At 39.6% G+C, this 5,786-nt stretch overlaps 1 protein-coding gene and 1 pseudogene across 2 annotated transcripts in view; one reads left to right on the top strand and one right to left on the bottom strand.

Moving 5' to 3' along the window:
• NIM1K (NIM1 serine/threonine protein kinase) overlaps positions 1-5,786 on the bottom strand; it is a 112,390-nt gene that overhangs the window by 47,578 nt on the left and 59,026 nt on the right. The gene's annotated exons all lie outside the window — the stretch shown is intronic.
• On the top strand, positions 4,761-5,462 carry LOC105529567 (annotated as a pseudogene). Its single transcript, XR_001004531.1, has one exon. The product of XR_001004531.1 is annotated as a tubulin alpha-1C chain pseudogene (transcript).

Genomic DNA, 5,786 nt, shown 5'->3' with positions numbered 1-5,786 from the left:
AGCTGTAGAGCTGTCTTGGAAATTAAAGAATTAAATTGAAGAATTGTGACAGAAAAATCTAGAAAAGATAAGCAATATAGAAGACATGAAAACTGGGTAATCAATTCAGAAAGTCCAACATCTAATTATTAGAAGTTCCCATTACACTATTATGCTCCCAATAAAGTAAAACATATTGTTTCTATTGTACCTGAATTGCCAGCGAATCTCAGAAATTTAAAAAATAGTACAGTGAGAAAAAACTCTGAATTCTCACACATTCTAATGGAATAAAAAAGTAGAAGGAAAAAAGCTAAAAGAAAAGATAAATCCTGTTTGGGTGTGTGCATCTATGGGTATTTAAAAATTCATTCTTATTTTGCATAATTTTTTTCCTAGAGATTTTCCTTAGAAATCTAGAAATAGGAGTTCTGAGCACAGGTTGTGGGGTTGCTCTAAATAGTATATATTTTTGACTACTTTCTAGTAGAGTCCAAAACATCAAGCTTCATCATGTTAAAAGCAAAGCAAATAATGGAAGTGATCACAGGTACCTAATTGAAAACCAAATTTCAGATGTAAGTAAGTTTTTTTTTGTTGTTCTTTTGCCTTTTGCCCTTTAGATTTTGCCCGATTTTTATGGACTTTAATGAGAGCTTAGAAACTCAACCAGACCAAATTATGGAGTCACATCACTGCAGATCAAAGCCTCTGGAGGAGGTAAAATGGTCCTTAATTATTAGCTTGCTGTTGCTATATAGCAATCCTTTAAATAAGATGAAAGAAAACAGACCTTACTTGGTAATTCATTTTCTTGACTTATAACCCACTGTAAAAATAGTATCAATGAAAACCATCTCACCTTTGTTCTCTCTGTCTGAGTTTAACTGATAAAACTTCTGGGCAAGGCTCTTAGGCAACCTTTTCATTGGTTGGCAAGGTCAGGCATTGGTTTCCTTGAAAGAAAAGCTGGGTTTTCTCTGTGTGTGGCAACAAGGTTCAAGACAGCCAGTCCTCAGTTATAATCTTTCTTGGGCAGGTGCACCTTCAGGGAGAATAATTAGCAAATTCATCTCATTTGAAAGTTTATTTTACCATTTTGAAATCATTTGCATCATCTTTGCTTTTACCTCAGCTCTTTATTTCTCAACACACATGTCAAGATTACCATGCGGTGCAGTGGGGGAAATTCCAAAGCAAATGGAAAAGCAGTCAGTGTGGGCTGGTTTCTAGGACAGTAGTTCTGCTCTGTGACACCATCTCTCTCCCCTACTTGGTCTCAGAGGGAGGACCTCAGCCCAGGTCTACCCCCATCCAGTTCGCACCCAGCATCCAGGGACAGTCCATCTAGTCTGATGGGTTTACGTCAGCTCTTCCCATATATACTTCTACCGCACTTGAGGATCCCTTTGCCATCAACGCCACAGACTCAAACGCCTAGGAGAACAGTGCAGGAGTTCTGTCAGTGACCAAGTGCAGTGCCTATGCCTGGTGTGGTAAGGCAGCCCTTGCTCAGCTCTAGCCAGGGCAGCCATGCCAAAATGCAGGTTTACTTTTGCCAGATCTTATAATTCTTGAAAAGAAACTGGCAATTAAGAATTTTTTGGTAAACTCTCTTAAATTTTTATTTCCCAGTTGTTTTTTTATTTAGAGGCAGGGTCTCACTATGTTGCCCAGGCTGGTCTTGAACTCTTGGTCTCAAGAAATCCTTCTGCCTCAGCCTCCCTGTAGCTAGGATTAGAGGTGCAATCCACCCACCATGCCTGGTAACTCAATTTTTTGTATGTTTATGTTTTTTTGGTGGTTTTCAAATTTTGTTTTGTTTTTGGTTTGATACAGGATTTCACTTTGTCACCCAAGTTGGAGTGCAGTGCTGCAATCACAGCTCACTGCAGCCTTGACATCCATTGCTCAGGTGTTTCTCCCACCTCAGCCTCCTGAGTAGCTGGGACTACTGGTATACACTACCATGACTGTTATTTTTTGTAAAGACAGGGTTTTGCCATGTTGCCCAGGCTGGTCTGCAACTCCTGGTCTCAAGTAATCCACCCGCCTTGGCCTCCCAAAGTGGCTGGGATTATAGGCATGAGCAACCATGCCCATCAACTGTCAATTTTTAAAGTGTAGATTAAATACTTTTAAAACACTGGCCAAGTGAAACTGAAGTGTCAGGCTGGATTTGGCCTCTAGGTTGGTCATTTCCAGGCTCTGTTCTAGGTTTCATGGGAGAATCATCCAAAAAAAAAAAAAGATGGGGAGGGAATAGTTCATAGGTCCATAGTCAAATACATCTGGAACTGCTGCACATTATACCCCTCTTAGATATTTGCATTAGTACCTTACAGTCTTGTAGTTTTAAAACCACATGCACAAACAAATGTCTGTTTAATTCAGCGTTCCCCAAGTTTATTTAACCATCTAATTCATCCTTGTTGAATACATTTTTGTCATTGACATTTTCCTTATGACTCTAACCTCAGAGGTGGACAAAGTTGTCAAACATCTGTAAGAATTTAGGTCCCAACAGGAAGATTATGAAAATGATTCAGTATAGAATGAAACAGAAAATAGATAGTTGAGTTTAATCCACCAATGCAGCACATGAGGTAGGAGCTACCCACCTGTGGGGTCTGGGATGACACAGTAATAGTTTAACAATTATCTCTTAACGTTGGAAAGATTTAGTGTTAAAAACAGAAATGCTTAAGAGACTCAAACCCTCCGGTATTAATATTTTTTGTCTTGATGAACTTGTATGAAATTTGTATTTCAATGTACTTGTTATGTGACGAGAACTTGGCATATTAAAGTAACAAAATAGTTTTGTGACTCTAATTTAAAATGAAAAATCGGATAATTTAGATTTGTGATTTTAAGTTGAAGTTTTGTTGTTTTAAAATAGCACTGAATTAAATGTATTTAAAAGAGCTTAAGGTTCACCCTTGTCTATATGTTTAAATCATTATATTTGTAAGAATTACTAGTATTCTGGAAGCATTTTTGTTATCAAAGTTTTTTAAAAGGAAATGAAACAAATTATAAATGCAGTTTAAAATGATTAAAAAGGTTTCATTAAGCTTTGAATGGGATCAAACATTAATCCTTAAAAATTATTGTCAGACAAAATAATATGTCTGGAATTTGCTTTAAAATAGGAGGCCGGGCATGGTGGCTCATGCCTGTTATCGCAACAGTTTGGCAGACCAAGGAGGGCAGATCATGTGAGGTCAAGAGTTTGAGACCAGCCTGGCCAACATGGCGAAACTCTGTCTCTACTAAAAATACAAAAATTAGCTGGGTGTGATGGCAGACGCCTGTAATCCCCACTACTCAGAAGGCTGAGGCAGGAGAATCGCTTGAACCCAGGAAGCAGAGGTTGCAGTGAGCCAAGATCGCGCCACTGCACTCCAGCCTGGGTGACAGAGCAAGACTGTGTCAAAATAATACACAATAAATAAAATAAAATAAAATAAATTCCCATCCCCATGTTGGCCAGGCTGGTCTTCAACTCCTGACCTCAGCTGATCTGCCCACTTCAGCTTCCCAAAGTGCTGGGAATACAGGCGTGAACCACCATGCCTGGTCAATAGGAGTTTAAATTAAACAAGATTAGCCATGAGCTGGGAATTTTTTATGCTAGGTGATGAGTACATGAGGGTTGTAATGTCCTGTAAACAATTTTTGTGTATATCTAAAATTGCTTATAATACAATTTTTTAAATAATAGTTAAAATTAACCACATCAAAAAATATAATATTTGTAATAAAATGTTACTCATTTTACAACAGGCAACAGTGCTCATTAAATGCGTGCATGACTGACTGAATGAATGAATGACACAACATGACAACTCTGTAAAGTGAGGTATTGTCATTCCCTTTTCACAGATACCAAAACCAAAACCAAAACCAAAACTAAAACCATCTGAAGTTAAGGCAGTTGCCCTGGATTTCTTGACTGTTAGCTCCATGAAGGTGAAAACTGTGTATTTAAGTAGACATTACAACATGTGAAACCATGAATTTCAAAGATCTGAAGAAGAGAATGAAGTCATGTCCCAATAGAAACATTGCAGAAACTTGGGTTTCTGCAATGAAAATTTTAATCTCATTTATAATTCATTCCCAAAACACAAATCTTCCCATCTTCTCTGAGGACCTATGCCTGCCTCCAAACAAAAGGGATAGCATTAAGATACTGAATGGAATCATGCATTGAATCACAAGAAGGTGGACCTGAGCAGCAAAACAAAATGTATTCTTCATCTGCTCAGAAATAACTAATTTAAGAAACAGTGCGGGAACACTCATACCCGTTTGCAGCTCATGGTTTATTTTTAGGGCATTAAAAATATTTGTAAGTCAAAGCAGAAACTGCTCTTTTGCTGCCTTGTAACTTTATTCAGCTCTAATGCAGTGTGCACACTAAGAAGCAGAGAACACTTGAGTGATGCCCTTAGCGGATGTCAGAAAAACCTCGTTTTCTGTTTGAGCAAAACTCAAGAAAGTCTATCAGGGTAACAGGCCTCAAGGCTATGGCCATGGATAAGGAAAAGAGTGTTGTGGAACAAAAGCTCTTAGTTTTATCATCATAAAACGTTCCAGTGGATTTGAAACCTTTATTAGGAGCCTCTCATACCTGGTAAGTGATCCCTTCACACAGAATAAGCAATCCATCTGATAATTTTTAAATATTTACCCAGCACTGGAGGTAAGTGAGAGGTGGCAGTTGTTAGGGACAAGAGGAAGGTTAAGTTTTTTTTGGTTTTTTTTTTAAATGTCACTCTTGCCTTAGAAGAAGGAAAGAAAATAACAGGCAGGTTCTCTTACATCGACCACCTAAAAGTCGCACTGTAAGAAGCAACAACCTCTCCTCCTTGTCTCCACCATCTGCTCAGCAGCCGCGAAGCAGCAATCATGCGTGAGTGCATCTCCATCACATTGGCCAGGCTGATGTCCAGGTTGGCAATGCCTGCTGGGAGGCCTACTGCCTGGAACATGGCATCCAGCCCAACGGCCAGATGCCAAGTGACAAGACCACTCGGGGAGGAGATGACTCCTTCAACAGCTTCTTCAGTGAGACGGGCTCCGGCAAGCCCGTGCCCAGGGCAGTGTTTCTAGATCTGGAACCCATGGTAATTGATGATGAAGTTTGCACTGGCACCTGCCACCAGCTCTCCCACCCTGAGCAGCTCATCACAGGCAAGGAAGATGCTGCCAGTAACTATGCCATTGGCCAGGAGATCACTGACCTCGTTTTGGACCAAATTTGTAAACTGGCTGACCAGTGCATGGTTCTCCAGGGCTTCTTGGTTTTCCACAGCTCTGGTGAAGGAATTGTTTCTGGGTTCACCTCCCTGCTCATGGAACAACTCCCAGTTGATGATGGCAAGAAGTCCAAGCTGGAGTTCTCCATTAACTCAGCACCCCAGGTTTCCACAGCTGTAGTTGAGTCCTACAACTCCATCCTCACCACCCAGTGAGGACATGACTGCCCTTGAGAAGGATTATAAGGAGGTTGGTGTGGATCCTGTTGAAGGAGGTGGTGAGGAAGAAAGAGAGGAATACTAAAGTAAAAATGTCACAAAGGTGCTGCTTTTACAGGGAAGCTTATTCTGTTTTAAACATTGAAAAGTTGTGGTCTGATCAGTTAATTTGTATGTAGCAGTGTATGCTCTAATATACAATTACTGACCTATGCTTTAAAACATGACTGCTTTTGCAGACCCAAACTGTCCATTTCTGTGATGGGTTTTGAATAAAGTATTCCCTGTCTTTAAAAATAATAATAATAATAATAATAATAA

The sequence above is a fragment of the Mandrillus leucophaeus genome, unplaced genomic scaffold, assembly GCF_000951045.1.
Source record: "Mandrillus leucophaeus isolate KB7577 unplaced genomic scaffold, Mleu.le_1.0 Scaffold119, whole genome shotgun sequence".
Taxonomy (NCBI): domain Eukaryota; kingdom Metazoa; phylum Chordata; class Mammalia; order Primates; family Cercopithecidae; genus Mandrillus; species Mandrillus leucophaeus.
Note: the sequence above shows the minus strand (reverse complement) of the source record. Positions and strands in the feature narration are given on the sequence as shown.